We start from the raw sequence: 24,490 nt of genomic DNA on the forward strand, positions 1-24,490 counted from the left end.
ATCCTGTTTCTGATTTTTCCAGCTCTCTCCCCAGTGCTGGGTTTGCAAACATCTGTGGCCATCCTTGGTTTTCACATGGGTGCTGGGAACCTGTACTTAGGTCCTTATGCTTGTGCAGGAAGCATGCTTACCCACCCTCAAGCCATCTCCCAGTCTCTAAATACTTCTCTCTATTCTTGCAAGATAGGATACAGCACCTGTCTCAAAAGAGAGCAAAAATAGCCGTTTTAATTCCCTTAATAGTGTGACTTGCTTGTCCTTGGTGTTTTTGTTTCCATGTGGAAATATTTGTTCTGTAAAAGAAGCAGTATGTCCAAAAATTATAAGTTCTGTGTCTTAATAAGATGCATATTACAATGAGCTGATTTATGATTCTGGACAAGCCATAAAAGTTTTAATCTCAATAGAAGAAGGCAGCAAAGATTCTTACATCTCTCTTATGGTTTGTTCTACCCATTTAGTGATCTTTCAATTTTAATTGAAATGGGAACACCTAAACAGCTTTTGACCTGAATTCAGCACCTCACAGATGTATGTACCGTAGATTCCCATGTTGAAATTGATGTCAACCACAGGGTAAGAGATTCATTCAGCTGGCAAAAATCAAAAGCTTTTTAGGATACTGGAAGATTTGAGAATATTACATTTACTGTGCTTTACCTGTTTGTTGTCTATTCATCCAAATGGTTATGTTCTCATAAAGCAATAGTGAGTATTAACAACAGTGTTACCTGGTCTGGGAAGAAGTGTTGTTTATGCAAAAAAGTGTTGTTTATGCAAAAAAATTATGCAAATAGCCAAGGATGTCCAACTTCCCACTCCATAATATATCCCACTTTATCCTCCTAAAATGATATTCACCTCTGAGGCCATGGGTTTCTTGAGAATTCATTTGAATTAAGCGCACTAACCAAGGCAAATGATATGGAGTACTCGTCTTTACTGTATTTCACAGGTAGCGTGGCCCATGCTACTGTACTGTATTGTACACTCAGGTGATATTGCAAAGTTTCAGGTAGAAGCTCCTTTGCCATCACAAGGCCATTATTCATGTCAGCCCACAGTCAGATCAAAGTGCAGATGATGAAAAGGCATCATTGACCGACATTGCGTTTTGTCTTCATGTGATAGCAAAAGAGTTTTAGTTCTCATTTCCACCGGTAACATTAATAAGAAGATTTGGAGCATTCTTTCAATAAGGGAGCTTTCTTTGTTTATTATTATTGACAATGCAATAGTTTATTTTTGATCATTTTCAAACCATGCATTTTATGCATTCAAGTTTCCATTTTAAGAGTTTATGATGCTTCTAACTCAAGGATAATTCATATGTGTTTATTCATTGGTTTAGCTACACACACATGACTATATATATATATATATATATATATGTAGTTTCATTTCTATGTGTTTGTATGTGGTATATGTATGTATATGTAGTATGTGTGTGGTATGAGCATATATGTGTGCTTATACACTTTCCCATGCACATGCATGAATAGGTCAGAGGAGAATATTGGCTGTCCTGCTCTATTGCTTTCTAACTTTTTCTCTCAACACTGGGTCTTTCTCCAAACCTTCCACAGTGCTGACAGATGATAGGGTCCTGTAACCTTTCTGTTGCCACCCTTCAAGTGTTGGAGTCAAAGGCATGGAAAGTTCATCTTTAACTTTATTTATATAGGTCAAGGGGATTTGATCAGATCATCAAGCTTGCCTAGCAATCGACACTATTCACTAAGCCTTCTCCCCAGTCCCAGTTAAGGGCATTTTCATAGTTTGCTTTACAACTCTTGTACATTACTGAGGGAAATATTGGGTAAATAAAATAAAAATAAATTAGAGCCTGAAGTTTGGAATTTAGCCCTAACTCTGTCTGTAAATCTCTTTATGCACAAGTTTCTTTATTTCCAAAATTGAATAGAAAAAAAAATCACCTGACCAAACACCTCACAAAATTTATGACAATCAAAATAATAAGTGTGATTACCTTGAAAACTCCAAACAACTGCTCAGCTACAAATAATTACCATAAGCAAATAGAATTCAGTGCAGAGGACAGAGTCATCAGTTGCTTATTTCATGAGTTCAGATTTCAGTTTTCTACACCAACATGTGAGTTGCAATTATTATTCTTTCTGGTTTGAAGGGGTGCTATCACCTGTATTAGTCATTTTCCTTGCATTTGTGAGAAAATAGCTGTCTTACAGCTTGAAGGTACAAGGCCATCAGGGCAGGGAAGATATGATGGTAGCAAAGTGAGGTGGTTGGTCATATTGTATCTACAGTTGGGAAGCATAGAGAGATGAATACGTCATAATGCTCAACTTACTTTTTCCTCTTTTCCCTTTTGTTAAGTCTAGCACTCCAGCAATCACCACCTGCACTCAAGATGCATCTTCTCTCCTCAGCTAATCCTCTCTGAAAATGCTCCCACAGACCCCATTCCTCTCTTCTAGAAATTGAATTAAAATTCAAGATGATTTGTACAACAGATATATTTCAGAGAATATTAATATAAAGAGAAGAGGCTATTTTTACAACAGCTATTCTTGTTTTTTAAGTGTATAAATTCTTGACTAGAGTCCTGTTGCTTAGTTATAATCTAACCACATGGCAATACGAGGTGCTCTACATTCTGCTCTGGGAACCCAATACAGATGTCATTTATTCCCCACTTACAGTGATAGGAAGATGTCAACAAAATCTAATTCTAATTGACTTTCCTCGACTATCCTGGCAAAAAGTGTTCCTCACAGATTATAGTATTTCAATGCCCTTTTGTTCAACAAACACTGACTCTCAATTGCATCTGAGTATGAATTTAGGAACTAGACAATCTAAAGAACATAGATGCTGCCCTCACCCTCCAGGAAAACCCTGTCAAAATGATGATGAGTACATGTAAACAAAATACAGTCACATAGTGTTGTGGACATTATGGTCCTGATACTGTACAAAGGAATGTCGGAGACAAAGATGAACATGCAGTTGACATTCTCTGTGCCTTGAGGATAATTTATTCAGGAAGATTCTGCATTTTGTCTGGAAAGTAGGGAAGACTAGCATATTGTACATCAAGGGGGAAATGTTTAATGTTCCTAAACCTCCTTTACAATATCATCTTTTTTAATATCAATATCCACTCATATGTTATTGAAAGTATTCATGTATATACCTTCATTTATTTTAAAATACTATTTGATGTTTGTGTATCAGTTACAAATACTAACTACTAGCCAATTAAGTAGGAAGGATCAGAAGCTAGAACAAAAAAAAATTTTGCTGTCATAATTTCTGCTTGTTATGGAAATAATTCCAGATGTCTTACCACCTACTTAAATAGTAAACCCATCATATTTTCATAACTAAAATATTTTGAAATTATTACAGATGCAACTGGAAATCTCTTAGCCAACTTTTTTTTCTTTTAAGAATTCACTGTGAGCTGTTATTCAACAAATGAAATCTATTTAGGGAATTTTAGCCAACATGGATAAAAGTATGTTACAGTTTGGATCTGGAATGTCCCCACTTTGTGTGTTTAGTCTAGTCTTTGGTGCAGTAGTACTCAGAAGTGGTGCTTTTGGAAGATGATTGAATTCTGAGAGCTTTGATGTTACCAGTGGTTTAATTCACTGATGGATTTTAAGATCTGAAGGCATCCTTCGCAGGTGGTGAAAGAATTAGGAGATGGGGCCCTGCTGGAGGAATGCTACTGGGGTCATTCCCTAAAGTGCATACCTTATCCCTCCCTCCCTTTCCCTTCTTCCCTCCTCTCTTTCCTCTTTCGTACCTCTTCCCTTGCTATCACTTCCACTTCCTTCCTTCTCCCCTTGTCTCCTCTCTCCTTTCTCATCCTTTCCTCCCCCCTCTCCTTCTGTCATCTTTTCCCTTTGTTCCTCTCCTCTCTTGTCTCCCATTAAATGAGCCACTATCCTTTATCAAATGCCATGACCTTCTGCCTTAACACAGACCCAGGAGCAGCACAGTCAGGTAACCATGGACTGAAAACTCTGAAACCATGAGACGAATGAAACATTGCCTCCCGCAACTTGTTTATCACTGGTACTTTTCTACAGCAATGAACAGAGAACTGACACAAAGTCTGTTCACTCAAACGTTATCACACAGCTAAACTGTCTGGTGAGCATCCACAATAACAACACCTTGTTTTCCACAGTTACTTTCGTTTTTGAGGCATTGCCAATAGCGAGCACCAGCTCCAAAAACAGGTCTTTGACTTGCTGTAACGACTAAGTCACACAGAAATTGATTGGCATGTATTTGACTTCTGATATGTGCTAGACCAATGGCAGCATTCCAGAAGATGCTGCAAACTTTGCCCTATATCTCCTCCTCCTCCTCTCTCTCTCTCTTTCTCTCTCTCTCTCTCGTGAGTTTGAGTTTTTTTTCAATATCATTCTAACTGACAAGAGAATAAATTATACTAAACACTTGAAGAACCAGAAAAAAAGATTCCTACCTCAAATCATTGAGCCAGAGTGTTTGAGTTCAACATATTAGAATGTTCGGCTTTAAAGTAGCATATGGTCTTCAAAAGAACAGTTTCGAAGAAGTGGATCCTATTGTCCTTGAGCCTCTCAGGAATCATCAGAGATAGTACAGCATGCTTCATAACCCCAGCTGCAAACTCCTATCCCTTCTTGTTTGTGTGTATATGTGTGCATACTCCTGTGTGTGTAGGTACACACATGTGTGTGGTGTGCATGCAGGTGTATATGTGTACATGCGGAAATCAGAAAATAATCTGGGGTATTTTTCCTTTGGTGTTATCCAACACTTTCATTTTGAGACATGGTCTCTCTCTGGCACCAGACTTGCTGAATATGCTAGACCAGTTAGCCAATAAGCCCAACAGACCTATCTGTCTCTGCGTCCCCACCAGAGATTATAAACTGGAACCACTGTACTCACCCCTATCCTCTTTTTAAGTAAATCAATCCATTTGAAATCCTTTTTTTTCAATGTTTTAAGTCATACCTGCTGTTTTTTTTCTTTATTTTATTCTTTTTTAATTAAAATTTTCGCCTCCTCCCCGTTTCCCATTTCCCACACATCGCCCCCTCCCCCCCACTCCCCTCCCCCTCCCCCCACTCCCCTCCCCCTTCCCCCACTCCATTCCCCCTCCCTCTAGGTACTGAAGAACAGTCCAAATTCCCTGCCCTGTGGGAAGTCCAAGGTCCTCCCACTTCTATCTAGGTCCAGGAAGGTGAGCATCCAAACAGGCTAGGCTCCCACAAAGCCAGTTCATGTATTAGGATCGAAACCTAGAGCTATTGTCCTTGGCTTCTCATCAGCCTTCACTGTCCGCCATGTTCAGAGAGTCCGGTTTCATCCCATGCTTATTCAGTCCCAGTCCAGCTGGCCTTGGTGAGCTCCCAATAGAACAGTTCCACTGTCACAGTGTGTGGGTGCACCCCTCGTGGTCCTGACTTCCTTGCTAGCCTTTGCTGGAGAGGTTGTGGAGGAAGGGGCACACTCATCCATTGCTGGTGGGAATGCAAACTTGTGCAACCACTTTGGAAATCAGTGTGGCGATTTCTCAGGAAATTTGGCATCAACTTACCCCAAGATCCAGTAATACCACTCTTGGGAATATACCCAAGAGATGCCCTATCATATGAAAAAAGCATTTGTTCAACTATGTTCATAGCAGCATTGTTTGTAATAGCCAGAACCTGGAAACAACCTAGATGTCCTTCAATGGAAGAATGGATGAAGAAAGTATGGAATATATACATATTAGAGTACTACTCAGCGGTATAAAACAATGACATCGTGAATTTTGCATGCAAATGGATGGAAATAGAAAACACTATCCTGAGTGAGGTATCCCAGACCCCAAAAGATGAACATGGGATGTACTCACTCATAATTGGTTTCTAACCATAAATAAAGGACATTGAGCATATAATTTGTGATCCTAGAGAAGCTAAATAAGAAGGTGAACCCAAAGAAAAACCTATAGTCATCCACCTGGATAGGGGAAGTAGACAAGATTGCCGGGCAAAAGCTGGGAACTTGTGGGTGAGATGGCATGGGGCTAAGGAGAAATGGGGTGAGAAACGTGAGAAGGGGAGGATGGGGGAAGCTTTGGGGAATGGGATGGTTGGGATATAGGAAGGGTAGATACGGGAGCAGAGAAATATATATCCTAATTAAGGGAGCCATCTTAGGGTTGACAAGAGACTTGACTCTAGAGGGGCTCGCAGGTGTCCAGGGAGATGTCCCCAGCTAGTACCTTGGGCAACTGAGGAAAGGGAACCTGAAATGGCCCTATCCTATAGCCATACTGATGAATATCTTGCATATCACCTTAGAACCTTCATCTGGCAATGGATCGAGATAGAGACAGAGACCTAATTTGGAGCAACAGACTGAGCTCTTAAGGTCCAAATGAGGAGCAGAAGGAGGGAGAACATGAGCAAGGAAGTCATTTGAAATCCTAACCACAGTTTCCTTTCTCTCTTTCCATTCCTCTTCCCACCTTTGCTCCTTCTCCATCTTCCCAATCTACTCCCCTGTTTCTGTTAAGAAAGGGACAGGCTTCTAATGGGTGTCAATAAAACATGGCATATTAAGTTGCAGTAAGACTAAGCAACTCTTTTGTATCAAGCCTGGGCAAGACAATTCAGTATAAGGAATAGGTTCCTAAGAGCCATCTAAAGCTTTAGAAACTGCCTCTGGTCCCATTGTTAGGAGGTCTATAAGTCGACCAAGCTACACATTGTCACATATGTGTAGAAGGACTAGGTCGGTCCCATGCAGGCTTCCAGGTTGTTGATTCAGTCAATCTCTGTGAGCTTTTATGAGCCCAGTTAATATTTTCTGTGGGTTTTCTTGTGATGTTCTTGACTCTTCTTGCCCCTACAATTATTCTTCCCTTTCTTCAGTCTGAATCCCCAAACTTAGCCTAATGATTGGCTGTAGGTCTCTGGATCAATTTTCATCAGTTGCAGGATGAAGGTTCTGTGATGACAATTGGGGTAGTCTCCAGTCTGATCTTAGAAGATGGCCAGTTCAGGTTATGCATTCATTATTGCTAGAAGTTTTAAGTGAGGTCATTCTTGCAGATTTGTGGGAATTTTCCTTGTACCAGGTTTCTACCTGACCCAAAATATTCTCCCTTTCCAGTCATCTCTTTTAGTACTACCCCCTCCAGGCACTCCCCCAATCTGACACCTCATGTTCCCATCCCCACCCATCCACAGTCCACCCAGGAATTCTCTCCTATTTTCCCTCCTCATGAAGATTCATGTGTCCATTACTCCTTGGGCCTTCTTTGTTGCTTAACCTCTCTGGGTCTGTGGATTGTAACATTGTTATCATTTACAACTAATATCTACTTATGAATAAATATATACTATGTTTATTTCTCTGGGTCTGGGTTGCCGCACTCAGCATTTATTTTTCTAGTTCTATCTATTTGCCTTCAAATATCTCGATGTCATTGTTTTTTACTGTTGACTAATACTTTATTGTGTAAATGTACCACATTTTCTTGATCCATTCTTCAGCTGAGGGACATCCAGGTTGTATCTATGTTCTGACTATTACTAATAAAGCTGATACGAACGTAGTGGAGTAAGTTCCTTGTGGTATGATTTAGCATCATTTGGATATATGAACAAGAGTGTTACAGCTGTGTCTTGAGGCAAATCGATTCCCAATTTTCTGAGATAACACTATAGTGATTTCCAACATGGCTGTACAAGTTTGCACTACCACCAGAAATAAAAGGGGGAGTGTTGCCCTTGCTCTACATCTTCTCGAGCATAATCAGTTATTTGTGGTTTTGTTTTTGATTTTAGACATTCTGACAGGTGTAAGATGGAATCTCAGAGTAGTTTGGATTTGCATTTCCTGATTTGCATTCTGACTAAGGATGTTGAACAATTCTTTAAGTGTTTCTCTGCCATTTGAGATTCTCCTGTTGAGAATTCTCTGTTTAGGTCTATACTGCATTTTTAAATTCAATTATTTTGTTTTTTGATGCCTAGTTTTTTGAGTTATTTATATATTTTGGAGATCAGTGCTCTGTCAGATGTGAAGTTGGTGAAAATCTTTTGCCATTCTGTACATTGTCATTTTTTTCTCATTGACTGTGTCTTTTGCCTTGCAGAAGCTTTTAAGTTTTCCAAGGTTTCATTTATTAATTATCAATCTTTCTATTTGTGTTACTGGTGCTCTATTCAGGAAGTTTCTTAAATGCCAATGTGTTCAAAGTTATTTTCTATTTTTTTTCTGTCATTTTTAGTGTAACTGAATTTAGGTTGAGGTCTTTGATTCACTTGGACTTGAGTTTTGTGCAGGGTGATTGCTATCGATCTATTTGCATACTTCTACATGCTGATATCCAGTGATGCCAGCACCATTTGTTGAAGTGCTTTCTTTTTTCCATTGTATAATTTTGGCTTTTTAGTCAAAAATCATTCATCATGATTAAGTGATCTTCATCCAAGAAAAGCAGGGGTGGTTCAACATATGAAAATCTGTCAATGTAATTCACCATATAAACAAACTGAAAGAAATAAAAACCCACATGATCATTTAATTAGATGCTGAAAAAGCCTTTTAAAAATTCCAACACCCCTTCATGCTAAAAGTCTTGGAAAGATCAGAGATACAAGGAACATACCTAAACATAATAAAGGCAATATACAGCAAATCAACAACCAACATCAAATTAAATGGAGAGAAACTCACAGCAATTCCACTAAAATTAGGAACAAGACAAGATTGTCCATTCTCTCCATATCTACTCAATATAGTACTCAAGTTTCTAGATAGAGCAATAAGAAAACAAAAGGATATTAGCTAATTACAAATTAGAAAAGAAGTGAAATATTGCTATTTGAAAATGACATGATAGTGTACAGAAGCAACCCCAAAAGTTGTACCAGGAAACTACTAAGAAGATGACAACAAAGGAGAAGAAGTCTGTAGCCCTCTTATATACAGATGACAAAAGTGCTTGACCTTTTTAAAAGTTTGTTTGGATTTTGAAATCTGAAGATCATCCTGAGCTAGCCCAGTGTAGCTGCCCCGTCCCTAGTTAGATACTGAGTGCAATAGGAGAGCTGCGCCACCATGGGAGAGTTGGCCCCTGAATTCTGGAGAGATAGCCCCACCCATCACTGGTATGGTAGAGCTGTCCCCATTGGGCCTAGGAGAGATGGCTCTGCCCCTAACATGAGGGCGCAGACACAGTGGCCAGGATCAACCAGCTCATCTACCACCCAGACTCACATCCTGAGCCTTGTATTGGCGTACCCTAACGTCTACCCCATCGATGACGAGGCTCTGAATGTGTGAAAGGACTGGATCTCTATGACTCAGGATATCTGAGACGAGTTTCAATGAGGGTCCAGCGGTGATGGTAGGCCAGAGGCCTTGAATAAGAGCAATGACTCAAGGCAGTAACCATTTTGAAGATGGGGCTGGCTGGATAAAGGGGCATATTGAGTGACTCACCACTGCTCCTGATGCCACTAGCATGAATGAAGAGGTATTGCAAAGGAAGAGGAATGAGGAGGGTTTCGTTGTTGTTGTTGTTTTGTATTAATTTTTATTAATTAACATTAACATGTTATTGTTAATGTTACATGGGGGACATGTTGCAGGGGTAAGAGGCATGTATGGAGGGACTGGGAGATGAGCAGGATAGGCGTGCATAATGTGAAACTCCCAAAGATTCAATAAAGAATTATGTTTAAAAAATAAAATGTAAACAAACACGCACATACACAAAAATAAAAGTTTGTTTGGGAGTCAAACTCAGGGCTTCATGTCTGCAAAGCCAGCATTTCACTGAACGAGGTATTGCTCCAGCCTGATATCACTCTCTGTTATAAATAATATCCCTCAGAATATTAGAAAACAATGTTGCTACTCCATTTTTTTCTACTTACTTGACTTATCGACCCTCTTTATCAATCTTACTGAATTAAGTATATACTATAATAATAAGTTTAGTTAACATTTAGTGTGTGTGTCTGTGTGTCAAAGGACAACTTACATTTGTCAGTTCTCTTCTTCCACCATATATATTTCAGGAATTGAAGTCAGATCTCCAGACTATGCAGCAAGCATCTTGCCCACTGAGCCCTCTTTTCTACCCATATATAACTTTTTTTTTCAAAAGAATTAATGTATGTTTTAAAATGTTCTTAACATGATCAAACGCAAATGATAGAGATGCAAGTCAAATAGATTAAATAATATAGAAAGGGATGAAAGAAAACTCCGGATGGGGAGGCATTGACTGAGAAGCTGGCATAGGCAGGGAGTAGCGGTTAGCAGTTGTAGCTGATTTTAGATGTCCGCTGATATCAGCAGAAGTAGACTGAACTTTCTTTCGCTTTTTTTTTCCATACAGAGGGAGTCTTTGGTTGGATAGCCTCGGGTTGTAGAAAGATGTCTCTGTGAGCTTCAGTTTGACATTTGGCAGACTCGAGAGAGAACGCCTGCTCTAGTTTCATTCTGTTGCTGAATGAGTACTACATCAAAAGTAACAAGGGAGGAAAGGATTTATTCAGCTTGTACTTCCAGAGCGCATGTCATCATTGAAGGAAGGCAGGGCAGAAACTCAAGTAGGAACTGAAGCAAACACCATTGAGTAACTCTTCTTGCTGGCTTTCTCACAGGCTCATGCTCAGCTTGCTTCCTGCTTTCCCGTCCAGCCCAGGCCCACCTGCCTAGGGATGGTGCTGTCCATAGTAGACTGGGCCTTCCCACATCTGTTCAGAACTATCCCTCAAGGTCAATCTGATCTGGTCAATCACTCAATTTTGACTCCTCCAGATGACTCTAGGCTGTGTCAAGTTGGCAGCAAAAGCTAGCTAGGACAATGCATTGCCCACAAAAAGTTCCAGCAAGAACTCGGTGACATTCTTTGTGAAGTTGATTCATATTGTACTGTATGTCCAAGAGCTGGATATCTGAGTCATACCAAATCATAGAAAAAGAAGCTAGAACTGATCACACTCAAAGCACCAAGAGCAAGATGGAAGAAGAACCAGCCCTTACTGTCAGAAGGGGTATGAAAAACTAAAACAACGTATCAGCAAATACCCTATGAAGCCATCCCCTGCAAACTTTGGAGCACATGTTGATTTTCAGTGGTGTTCCTCATGCAAATATTGTGGAAAAGTTAATTTTGATTATTCTATGTGTGTATATATATATGTATATGTGTATCTATATATATATATAGAGAGAGAGAGAGAGAGAGGGAGAGAGAGAGAGTCTAGAGTGGTCATAAAAATGCATAGGAAAGTAAAAAGTACCCCCACACCTGCTTCTGTTAGTTAGAGAAAAGACCTTAAATAACAAGTTTCAGATACACAAAGACCACTGGTAACTTTGCAGTTCACATGCAGTGGTGGTCACCTGCCATATTTGTGCAGCAATTAGTGTCGAGAATACATTGAAAACATTTATTAAATACACTTTTTTTTTTTTTTGGATTTTCGAGACAGAGTTTCTCTGTAGCTTTGGAGCCTGTCCTGGAACTAGCTCTTGTAGACCAGGCTGACCTCAAACTCACAGAGATCCACCTGCCTCTACCTCCCAAGTACTGGGATTAATGGCGTGCACCACCACCGTCCAGCTAAATATACCTTTAAAGCATGTTTATGCATTTGTTTATGGGTGTTTGTAACAATAATGAAAAGGAGCATGAATAAGAAAGAGTAAGAGAAGGGGGGCATGGGACAGGCTGGAGGGAGAAGAGGTTACAGGGAAATGATGCGATTATATTTAAAATAAAATAAAAGATTCTAAAATTTATAGGTAAGTAAACTATTTAAACTATATATATATATATATATATATATATATATATATATTCCAATGTACAAATACCATTGCAATGACTAAGTTTGATAACCAACTTATACCTGAGAGAATCCTAGTTGAGGAATTGCCTCCATCATATTGGTCTGGCAAGTCTATGGAACATTCTCTTGATTGCTAACTGATGAAGGACCCAGTCCAATGTGAGCAGTATCGCGGCTGGGCAGGTGGGCCTGGCCTGTAAAGGAAAGATAGTTACCACAAGCCTAGGAGAGTGCCAGTAAGCAATGTTCCTCCATGGTCCTGCTCACTAGACCTGCTCATTGGTTCCAGGTTCCTGCCTTGAACTCTCTGATGGCTTGAGCTCAGTGATGACTGTAACCTGTGAGCTAAAGTCAAGCTCTCTCTCCTCCCAAGCTGTTCTCATCAGTGTTCTAACTCTGCAACAGAGAGCGAACTAGAATGACCATAAATCACCTATTTAGAGACAGTTGAAAGTTTTGTGTTGAAATAAGATGTGTCTTTTTCTCAAGACCTTAACCTTTTCCCCCTGGGTATCAGAATCCTGATCTGGTCCATCTTACCTAGTGCGCACAGTGGCAAAGTTCATCCAAGGGTCTTCTGAGTATTCGTGTTCACCTAATGGGGCATGCTATTCAGAACACAATCTCACCGATTCATAAAGGAAGTTGAGGATTCTTGTCAGAGGTGATCCACTGACTCGTCAAGCTCCATGATAGTAGATGTTAAGTTACTTGACACCACTGCCCAATTCACAGCCAGGCAGAGAAAGAAACATTTATCTTCAGACGTTTTGAAATTTTGTTTTCCTTAACCTTTTCTTTCTATTTTAATCATTTTCTCTCTCACTCTTTGTTGTCTATCTTCCATCAGTTGTTCAAATATCCCCCTTTAAAATGAATTTTAACTAAGTAGTAAGAACTCAAGTGAATAGAATATTTTTATATGTAAGAAATTATATTCCACATCCCATTTTAAATGTCAGCTTAATTTAATGTTAGAGTGTAGTTATGAAAAGTGTGTGTTTGCATCGTTAATTTTTCTCCTGTGCTTCAGAGATTTTCAGCCCAGAGTAAGTTCTTTCAGATCATCAGCATTTCTTATGAGTCTGATTAACTTCGCAGTGTGTATCAGAAGACAGCAAAATGAATTTCATTTAAATAACTTAGCATTCAACCCTCAAATAAACTTGCTTTGGCCTTTCTCCACGCTCGTCTTTAATAGTGTGATCAGTTTAATAGAAGATGTAGATAAAATACACCAGCTTGTTAAAAACCTTTCCTAAAATAATCTTAAAATCGAACTAAATACTAGACAACTCCCTCAGTGAGAGACCAATTGTAAGACCTAATGTCTTAAAGCCAAATCATTTCTGCTGTTTCTTTTTCAGTGATAGAACTCTTTTTTTAAAAAAAAAAAGCTGTAAAACACAGTATGTAAGTTATAAACACAAGGACTATACTGGTTAGGACAGGAGTTCAGCCATTCTTTCTGAGGGTTCTCTCTCTCCACTTCAGTTGAACTTGTGAGACCTCAAGTAGTCCCCAAGTCTCCATAGACAACTGAGAGCTACAGAACAGTTTGTGAAGGCCATGCTGCATCCTTGATGCTGAGTGGTATCTTTAGTTTTCTCATTGCTGTGACAAATTACCCCTAAAGGATAACATAAGGAAGGAAGGGTGTATTTTGGCTCATAGTTAGAGGTATAGTTTATCAGCACAGGAAATCAAGGAAGTAAGACTTTGAAGCAACTTCTTACAGCCCATCTGCAGTCAGAAGCAGAGAACAACAAGTGTGCTAAATTTATTTTCTTATTTTTATGCAGTCCAGGATTCTTCCTCCCAAAAAGCTGCTACCCACAATGGATGGGTCTTCTCATCTTAGTTAACTTAGTTAAGGTAATCTCTCACAGGCATGACCAAAGGATGATGTCCTGTGTGAATATAGGTTTTATTAAAGTAATAATGAAAATTAATCATCAAAGTTATGTTGAGATGTAGTATGATAAAATTAAAAATACACTCTTGAAAAATTTTTTTTTCGAAACAGGGTTTCTCTGTAGTTTTTGGTGCCTGTCCTAGAACTAGCTCTTGTAGACCAGGCTAGCCTCGAACTCACAGAGATCCGCCTGCCTCTGCCTCCCGAGTGCTGGGATTAAAGGCGTGCCTCACCACCGCCCAGCTTTCACTCTTGAAATTTTGAAGCTTTCTTCCACTTCAGTCACTAAGTACACCTACGAAGACTCTTAAACCAGGAAATGCAAGTTCATCTCACTGAGACCAGCCCCAGTGAGTTTTCTGTGACCAGTGCAAACTAGGGTCCAAGGTGCAGAAATCATTCCTAACAATTATGGTTGTTATTTTAAAATATTATTTAGATTTTTTTTGAGACAAGATTTTACTATGTATCTTTGGCTGGCTGGACTCACTACGTAGATCAGGTTGTCCTAAACTCAAAGAGATCCTCCTACCTCTATCTCCTGGGTGCTGTGATTAAAGGCATGTGCCACCATTCCAGACAACAGTTACAGTTTGCTCCATCCTAGTCCCTACCAACTGCAATAAACACTCAATTTTATAATGGTCATTGTTGTGCTGTACCGTTAAAAGAAATGTTTCTTTTAAAGTTGACTTATTTTTTAATCTTCTGGTAATTCCTTTTTAATTCCTGTGTGTTGTGTGAGGATGCAATGTTTGTGCGACTGTGCATGTATGTGTGTGAACACGTGTGTGTGTGTGTGTGTGTGTGTAAATCAGAGGACAAGCCTGGGTGTTTTCCTCTCAAAGGTCACCACCTCTTTTGAGATAGGATCCCTTAATGGCTTGACATTCACCAATTATATTAGCCTGACTGGTTGGTAAGCTTGAGGGCTCTGCTTGTGTTTACTTGGTCCATTCTAGGTTTCAGGTAGAGGCCACCATGCCCTGCAGAGTTTGTGCTGGTTAGTCTTTGTTAACTTGAAACAAGCTAGAGTTGCTTGCCATTTGGAAGATGGAATCTCAGCTGAGGAACTGTCTCAATCAGTTTAGCCTGTGAGCATGTCTGTGGTACATGTTCATGATTAGAGATTGATGTGCGAGGGTCCAGCCCGCTGTTTGCCGTGTCATCCTTGGCAGGTGGGCCCTACCTGTATAAGAGACCAAACTGAGAAGGCCACAGAGAAAAAGCCAATAAATAGTGTTTCTCCACGGTCCAGCTTCAATTCCTGCCTCTATGTTCCTTCTCTGGGTTTCTGCTCTGACTTTCCGCAGTGATGGAGTGTGACCCCTCTCCTCCTGTCCTCCAAGTCGCTTTTGGTCCTGGTATTTATCACAGCAACAGAATGCCCCTCCTGTTTGCAAATTAAGTCCTATACCAATTTAGCCATACCCTTTCTCATCCTGACTTACCCCTTACACAAAGACAGAAGCTAATAGTTCAGCTGGGATGAGAAGCTTTGCTGTGACTGAACATTACAACTACACAGAAGTGAACTGTGCAATCAACCAGGGAGTCTCATGTCAGGCTGCAACTGTGAGAATTTAACAATGTCCATGACTTGGAGCCCAGGGTCATTTACATCTCCTCTCCCAAGCATCAGCCTCTGTCCTTGGTCCTGACCTTCTCCTTTTCTATGGTCCCTCTCACAATCACTCCTTCACTTTGCATCTCTGTGCTGCCATTCAGTCCTCACCTACAGTACTTAGGGATGCAGGCATAGCCACAGGCTTCTAGAGTTCTTTGTTTTGTTCAAGACGCATCTCACAATGACATGTGTCTCTGGCTTGTTTTTGTCCTGCCTTCATCTCCCCTCTGAAGCTCCAACCTCCTCATCCTGCACTCTCCACACCTTTGTTAGTCTGGAACTCAGTTGTAACACAGGCTAGCTTTGAGCTCACAGCAATATTTCAGCCTCAGCCTCTCTCTTCATGCTTTTAACCTTTACCCCTTAGTCTTTTTTCTCAGTTTTATCTAGAATAATTTGTGGTCTAAGCATCATAGCTTTGCTTGGATATTACCCCTAATTAGTCATCTCTTGGAGGGATGGCATGGTTTAAAGCAATAGATTAGATTGAATTTGCATGAGCTTGCCTCGAGGAACTTGCTTTTATTTCCAATTTACAAATATGAAATGCTAAGCCTACAGTTATCAGAAGAAAATCTGGTTAAGTCTGACCTTCTTGTCAGACAATCTCCTGCTAAGAATATTTTGAATTTCTACAGAAAAAGTCATTGCTCCCAAATGCATATTTAGCTGTAGCACCCAGACTGTAGATAAACCAGCTCTTGTTTATAGTAGAGTGATTGTGTCTGTAAGGTTGATGCATGGATTGATGAGTTATTTTGAATTGTTGAAATTCTGTTGAACTATGCAATTGACTTCCAGTCCCAGCAATTGCATCAATAGTTAAAGGTGACTGAAGAGAAACATAATTTTTCAGGATAAATGCTATGAAGTATAAGGAAAAATCTCCTTTATAAATAAAAGGAGGCTATTTAACCTTTATTCTTCTCCTTTTTTTTTTTGTTGAGTATTTCAAAATATAACCAAGACTTCCATTTAAAATAAAAATCTGGTCTTCTCAAAAAGAAAATGATTTTTTTTTACTTTGATTTGCTAGTTCAATGGAATATCCAGTTTAACCAGTAGATAACAATCTAAAGATTTGGAGTTCAATTATAAAGGATTTCATTCTAGTGGGGTTAAGTGAAAGTGATTATCAGTTACTTGTCCCCTAAAATTTTTGCTCAGTACTATTGAACTCAGTGAAGTGTTCTTTATGTTACCCAGACACCAGACTTGCTTTCAGGGGTTCCTGGACCAAACTCCTGCTGTCCAGCCTGTGGGCAGCATCTCTCAGGCTGCATCTTAACATGCAGACCGTTCCTACCAGCCAGAGACAGACTGCAGAGGATCGATATGTCTCGGCATGCCAGCCCTGCAGGCCCCCACCTTCTGGGAGACCCCGTAGGACTTCTTGATTTCCTATTCTGATTGTCAGTGTTTTATGCTCCCAGGTATGTCTTTCATTCTGTGGTCCCCATTTCCTTTTTTCAAATGAGAGCACTATCAGGAAACATCATCTGCTTCGGTGCTGTGACTATTTTATCCAAGGATAGTCTGAGAAAAAAAAAAAAAACATAACCCCAGTGTGTGGGACTACTTCTGTCTGACAGCTGACTATGGATGCTACTGAGAGATGTGGCACTCAGTTTCAAATGACAGCACACAGCCAAGAGGAAGGAAAGGGAAAGAGGCACAATGTTAAATGGGGAAAAGGCATCATGTGTCTTGATCTGTTTCTTCTCTTACCTTTATCACTGTTATTACTCTTAATGTGATTATCTGCTTTGCACTTTGTTTATACCCAGCACCACAATGGTTTGGATAATAGGAGGATTGTGCTTGCAAAATACAGCAGCCTCAGCTGATACCCTAGTCTCTTAATTACAGACCAAGTCTTTACAACACAAAAGTCTGTTTCACCACAGAACCAATGCGCTTGACAGTTTTTTCCCCCCACTGATGAGGCCTTCTTTATTTTTCCCTTTCTTTGCAAGGCCATGCCTCTATAATTATAGTTTTTCTAAAATTTTCCACACATTTAGATCCTTTCTCTGTGAAGGTTGCAAAAGGAAACCACCTTGTGATTTTCCTGCTAGTTGTCATCCTGACTTGAAGTGGAGAGGGACTAAAATCAAGAGGACAGCAATTAGCAGAGGCCTGCAGCTTGCAGTCTCTCTCATCCTTAATGGCTTTTCCATGGGGAGGGGCTGGGACAATGGCCTGTGGTCTCATCAAGAGTCCAGGAAATGGCACAAACATTATTAGTCTGTTCATACTAAAATCTCCAAAATCAGTTGTGTTTATCATAGAAAAGGTTTGTGATGGATTCCACAATTAAAGATGCTAAAAATGACTGTAGTTTTGTCCAGCTTTCTCCTTCTGTCTCTCTTATACCATGCTGATGGGATGAATAGTCAAGCCATTCTGTAGGAATCTAGGGTCTTCATAGAAAACTTTATCCAGGGACTGGCAATGTAGCTTACTTGATAGAGTGTTTGCCTAGCTCTCGATGAAGCTCAGAGTTCGATGACTGGAGCCACCTAAACTTTGACATAATTGTATAGATCTGTGGTCCCAGTATTTGGGAGGTAGAGGCAAGAAGATCAAAAATTCAATATTGTTGAGGCCAGATGTGTTACATGAGATCCTGACTAAAAGAAAAACAGGTTTAAAAGAGAAATAAAAATTATGTTTATATACACACAACTAGAGATCCAGTCCAGGATATCAAGTCAGGAAGTACTTAGATTACAAGATCATCGTATACTTGGCCAATATCTTGGCTTTAAAATGCTAGCAGAGGTTGGATAATAATATAACAAAGGAACAACTGATGATGGTAGTGAAATAGATTTCTCGATGAACTCAGAATTCTTGACAAATAAATTAAAAACTTAAAGAGAGAGAGAGAGAGAGAGAGAGAGAGAGAGGTGAATTCATAACCTAGGCTGAAAGATTAACCAATAGGAGCTGTTGAATGGTTGCTAAATTCTATTGGTAAGTTCCCAGTGGTTTCCAAATTTGAGTCATTGCACTACTACACTTCCTGCTGATCTTCTATAGCTACTCTACAGTACAGGCTGGAGGAGAAAAGGGGGGAAGCCACTTAATCATAGAAGTCAGTTGGCCTGGGCTACAACAGTATTTCTTTAATATTGTCCTAATTGCATAGATGTAGCTGCTATTATAAAATCTTTTATACTTTCACGTGCTCCTCACTATAATTCAGATGAATATATATGAGTCATGTCATTGTTATGGGCATGACTCTGAGTCCATGGATATCCACTGAGATTTCCAGGCTCCTCTATCTCGTGATGAGGATTTACATGAGGAACATATGTAGAGATTAATAGAATCAAAGACAGCTTATTAAGGAAGAGAAGACACTGAGGATGGGAGTTGGATAGCAAGCTGGAGAAAAGCATATGCTCAAAAGCACTGGACCAGGAGTCTCAGGGACCTGTATAGTCATTTACAACCCTTCTCTGACATTTCTGTGTTGTGGACTTTTCTTCCACATATTCCTGTTGATTGGAACACAGTGGGAGAAGATTTCTACTCCCCTGCTAAAAGGCTTCTTTCATATGTTAATCTTTATGTGGCTTTTCCCACTATAGAATGGCTGATCGTAAGTTATTGCTGTTGTGTAGCTATTGCTCAGAGTTGATCCATTCCACCCTGCACAATAGTTCCTTAAGGCTCTGGATAGTCTAAAGAGAGATGAAACTCTCTATCCTCTGCAGAAGCTCCTTAAGCTCAGGAAGTCTCTAAAACTGATCAGAAACCCTAAGGGCCTCCCTCCCCAAACATGTGTAATCAGTGAGGACTATTCTCAGATAAGCTGAGCTGCCTAGAGGATGCTCAGAATGGCTTAGATGCCTAGGCAAGGCAAAAAACCAAGGCAGATAAGCCCTGCTGCTTTGAAGAAACCAACGGAGTTACCTGGAAGAGACTCGAACCAGCTGAGATGCATGGGATAGACACTATAAAGTTGAACTGTCTTCAGTGGTGCAGTGAGTCTTTGCTTTTCACCTTTCCAGAGGTATCCCCTGTGTTCAGGTGGGCTTTTGCTGATATAGCTGTCTTTGAGTAAGTTATACTCCTTTAAATAACTGACCATTCACATTCCTCTAAGTAACCTCAGTAAAACTCATTGGTTCGTCATGTAGGACTTTGGTGGTATCTTTACTTTGGCGTTTTGTTCCTTTCCTAGTTGGGGAACAGCAGATTTTTATATATGTCTCTAAGACATAGTTTGGCAAAACACTATTTATAAACTCACTAAACAAAAGAATTTGATATATGGCTAATTTATAGTTGTTGTGACTCTAAGAAACACACTTTTAAAAATAAAATATTTGAATCCCTGGTACATATCATATGTGAGATGCTGCTTCTGTGTCATGGGCCTACCTAGGCATCCAGCTTAATAATTGAAGTCAACTAAAATTCTATGAAGGATAGTTGAAACTATGAATATACATATCAAAAACCATAACAAGTCCTCCCCCACATAGGTAGGTGCTTCTAGAACCAAGATCTAGGTAAATTTTTGTTTTTGAATAGATCCAAGTTTTGAATTGCCAGCACTGATACATTCTTTGGAGTTCACGATTTGTAGGAGGAAAGAGCTAAGTGCAGTTTAATTGTTGTGTGCCTTGAACGGGTTGTTCCTGAGCCACCAGGAACTGCCCGAGAGGGCCATGGAGTGTAATGTTTATAACCAGATAAGACTTTTCATAAAGAAATAGGATAAAGACATATCACTATAATTATTAATTCTATAGACCCAGCTTTGTGACTAAAACCATTTGAAATCTGCGATAGGAAAGTTCCTGGAGAAATCCATCAAAACGCATGATGAATCCAAACCACATACAAAGCTGCCCTTAGAGCCAAGGTCTTGAGAAATTGCATTTTTCATACACCTGTAATTTTGTGCACAGAGGTACAAAAGAGACATACATATTTCCATTTGTAGAGAACACTTACACACATGCCAGCACTATGCTAATTCACTTTTGTGGCTTTAAATCTGCAAAGCACGATAGAACAAATTAGAGCAATCTAAAAGCATTTATGAGCCAGGTGGCAGTGGCAGACGCTTTTAATCCCAGCACTTGGAAGGCAGAGTTCAAGGCCAGCCTCATCTGCTAGAGCTAGTTCCAAGAGAGGCTCCAAAGCTACAGAGAAAGCTTGTCTCAAAAAACCAAAAATAAATAAATAAATAAATAAGCACTTATGGAGCTTAAACCTCTAATACTGGGAAGGAAGCAAAGATGAACTATATAGTATAGAAAATTAAGAAAACTAATGCTAACAGCATTTAACAGTGGATCAAAAACCTTTAAAAGAGGGTACAGGACCTGCAAGATGGCTCAGTTAGTTAAGGTACCTGCCACGAAACCAGACAACCTGCGTTTAGTACCCGGAACTCACATAGTGGAAGGAGAGTCCAGAAAATTGTCCTCGGTCCTCTATACAGGTGTATATATGCCCCACTGCCACCCCCAACTCAAAATAAGTAAACAAATGTAAACTTTTGAAGAGGATATTAAAGCCTTTTTAAATTTTTGATGTATGAGATAATGCGTTATATTAATAAGTTATGGGCAACTGCACAGATAAAAGCTATTTGATTGTTATAAACATGGCCTGTATTTTACAGTCCTAGATCCTTACAAATAGAATATTTATTTGTGTGTATATATACACACATACATATACATATTATATAATACACACTATATGTATTATATATTATTAGGAGTGGACCTGCTAGATTCACATTTATGTGGTACTCATCCTTTTAGAATTTCTTTATAATGTGATACATTCTGGCAGAGATATTTGCTATTTAAAGTTCCCACATTTTTTTTACATACTTCTGTGTTGTCTTAGGTGTGTGGAAAGCTATTACCACACACAAGATTGACAGAATCCCAATTTGGTGGAAATGATAAAGTAATTGAACAGCATACTATTTTGTAAAAAGTTCATCTTACTATATACATACTTGTTTGGAAATAACTCAGTAATTCCATTGGGTTCTTGTAAATCAGGATTTATGTCATTAAAATTTCCTGGAATTTCATCACCTGGAATAAAGGCCATCAATTTAAAAACTGAAGTTCCCATTGTTGCCTTATTGACAAGTCTGTAATAATCACTCTAATTTGCACTAAACACATTGGATGGATGAAAATAATGTATGATCATGTCTTAATGTTCACATCTAAAAACCTGAACCATACCCAAAGTCCACATTTGTTATTGTGATACACAAATTCAATCAAAGCCTATTGTCTTTTGTAAAGGCAATTAGATATTTAGTAAATGTTAATAAAAAATGCCTTAGTAGACTTCTAGGCATTGATTCCAATCAATATGATATAGCTGTCTTGTACACAACCAGAAACACTTGTGTGAATTTGACTTGACATGGTTGTAGCCATCTTGAATTATAACTGCTATGAGTGCTCTTGAGTCACATGGGTCAGTTTTGCCGATGAAATTTTCACAAATGCTATAAATAAATAATTAGGGCAATATGCAGAGATTTATAACTGGATCATGGTACCACTAGTACCAGAGATGTGGCTGGAGTCTTTGATATTAGCTTGAGATCATCCAAAAGTGTTCAGACTTGGATTAAGTCACTTTTCTCATGACCACTATATACGTCCAATATTCTGATTCAAACAACAGGGATCAATTGCTGCTTTCCAGGACTTCATTGAGTCAGCAAATTCCTGATAAATTTCAGTTCTTGCAATCCTGAATCTGTCTGCACCTTGAGGTTGATCCCCACCCCCAGGGATTGATTTGTTCTAGAACACAACAATTATCCTTTTCTTAGAACTCAGATCTCAACTGCTCTGTAGCTCTTTTTCCTCTCCATTGGAAATGGTAGTTCTGAAGATTTGGGCTTTTGCAAAGGTAATGTTCAGTATTTTAATCTTCTGGGAATTTGGGGGAGAGACTGTGACTCTCAGAATTTTAGAGTTGAGAAGCATTTAACCTTCAGGGAGTTTTCTTTTAAAAATTGAATATGAAGGTAATTGAGGATTGTATCTTTCAGGATTGTCATATGCCCTGCGCCATTGTAAGGTGATTAAATCATAAGAATATAGCCCTAAATGTAGAAATAATATCCCTATAAGTTTGCTTCATCTCCTTTGCCATATGAGAGTTCAAGCAGACAACTATCATCTGTAAAACCATACAATGGGACCTCAACAGATGTTCCATACTACTTTCCAGAACTGAGAAATATGTTTATTTTGTTCCTATGTCATGCAGTTTCTGGTATTTTGTTATAATAGCCTGTATAGACTATGACAGAGCTCAAGAAGAGTGAAATCTGAGGACTTATTTTATGGTATGGGGAATTCTGGAGGATTTTTCATAGGTGAGAGATGTGCATAAAGTGTTACTGTAGGAAGACCACAATAGTGTTGGAAATTAGGATGTGGAAGAAGAACATTGAACATGAAATTATAAAGTTGTCAGGTAGATATTCTGATGGTAGAGAGTGGAGTGCTTTGGTTGGTACCCAACATATATGCATGTGGATAAACGACTAAGAGATAGTGAGAATCAATTTTTAGTAGGTAAATCAAACAGTTGAAAGGTAAGATAAAACACATCTTATTTTACATTCTCTACCCCTCTTTCTCTCCCTCTCCCATTTTCTCACTCCCCCAGCTGTGTGTGATTGTGAGTCTGTGTTCATGTGTGTATATGTGTTTGTACAGAAGCTTGCATGCCAAGGCACATGTGTGGAGTCAGAGGATCATCTGAAAAGTAGCACCTTGCCTTCTGCTTTATCTGAGACAGTGTCTTTTGTTGTTTGATACTACACTCAGTGGGCCCTCTGCCCATGAACTTCTAGATACTCTCTTTTCTCTGCCTCCCATGGCACTTTAGGAGCTTGGGGGGTTATAAACTCCAGCTACTGAGTCAAGGTTTACTTGAATATTGAGTATCTGAAAATAGGTCGCCATCCTTTCTCAGCAAGTGTTTTAGCCTTTTCTCTAGACCATAAACAGGAGTTAAGTATGTAAATAATGCAAATAGTAAGGATGGATGTAAAGGTGCAGTAGAAGGTAGGAAATACTCCCCAGGAATTGTCACATAATCTGAACTCTCATAAGTCAATGGGGATGGGAGGAAAAACCCTGTTTTATTTTTACCTTGATCTAAAACACCTCTGGAATAAGAATATTAGCAAAAATCAAGGGTGGTTATCAATTAATCAGGGCTTTATGGGGGTTATATTACTTTCAATTTGTATAGTTTATACTTAGGCTATTTCTAGAACTTTAAGTTTGACTCTTTCCTCAGAAACTGGTGTCAACTAAAGAGAAACTCTGCATGTCTAGGATCCTGTGCTGGATTGAATGAGTTGCTCCCCATAGTCTTGGGCATTTGAACACTTAGTATGCAGTTGGTAGCTCTGTTTCGAGAGGCTGAAAAGGCATGGCCTGGCTGAAGAACGTCCATCAATGAGTAGAAGTTTCAAAAGTCATGTTTCACACATTCCCAATTTGTTCTCTGTTTCTCACTTCACATTTAAGATGTGAGTTCTAATCTTGTTCCATCCATCACACCTGCCACCTATACTCAGTCATCATGGTTTCTAATACCATGGAAGTATAAGTCCAAAGAAAATTTTCCTTCTATTAGTTGCCTTGATTATGATGTTTTATCATGTAATAGAAACATAATACATGTCTTCCTTACTTCCATGTAGTTACTGCGTACTGGGTATTCAGATGCTGTTAGCTTCTCCATACCACACCACAACTATAGTGGAATATAGTGGAAATGGTCATGATTACTTTTCCTCGGACTGTTATATATATATATATATATATATATATATATATATATATATATATATTCTTCTATTCATACTCTCATCCAGATCACTTTCCATTACGGTGTTACTTCATTATTGTTATAATAAAATATCTGGCCAAAGCAATTCAAGGAAGAAAGAATTTGTTTGGGCTCACACAGTCCACTGTGACAGGGAAAGCACAGCTACATGGTAGGATACCGCCAGTCTCATGGTGTCTGCAGTCAGGAAGAAGA

The sequence above is a fragment of the Chionomys nivalis genome, chromosome 13 (assembly GCF_950005125.1).
Source record: "Chionomys nivalis chromosome 13, mChiNiv1.1, whole genome shotgun sequence".
NCBI lineage: Eukaryota > Metazoa > Chordata > Mammalia > Rodentia > Cricetidae > Chionomys > Chionomys nivalis.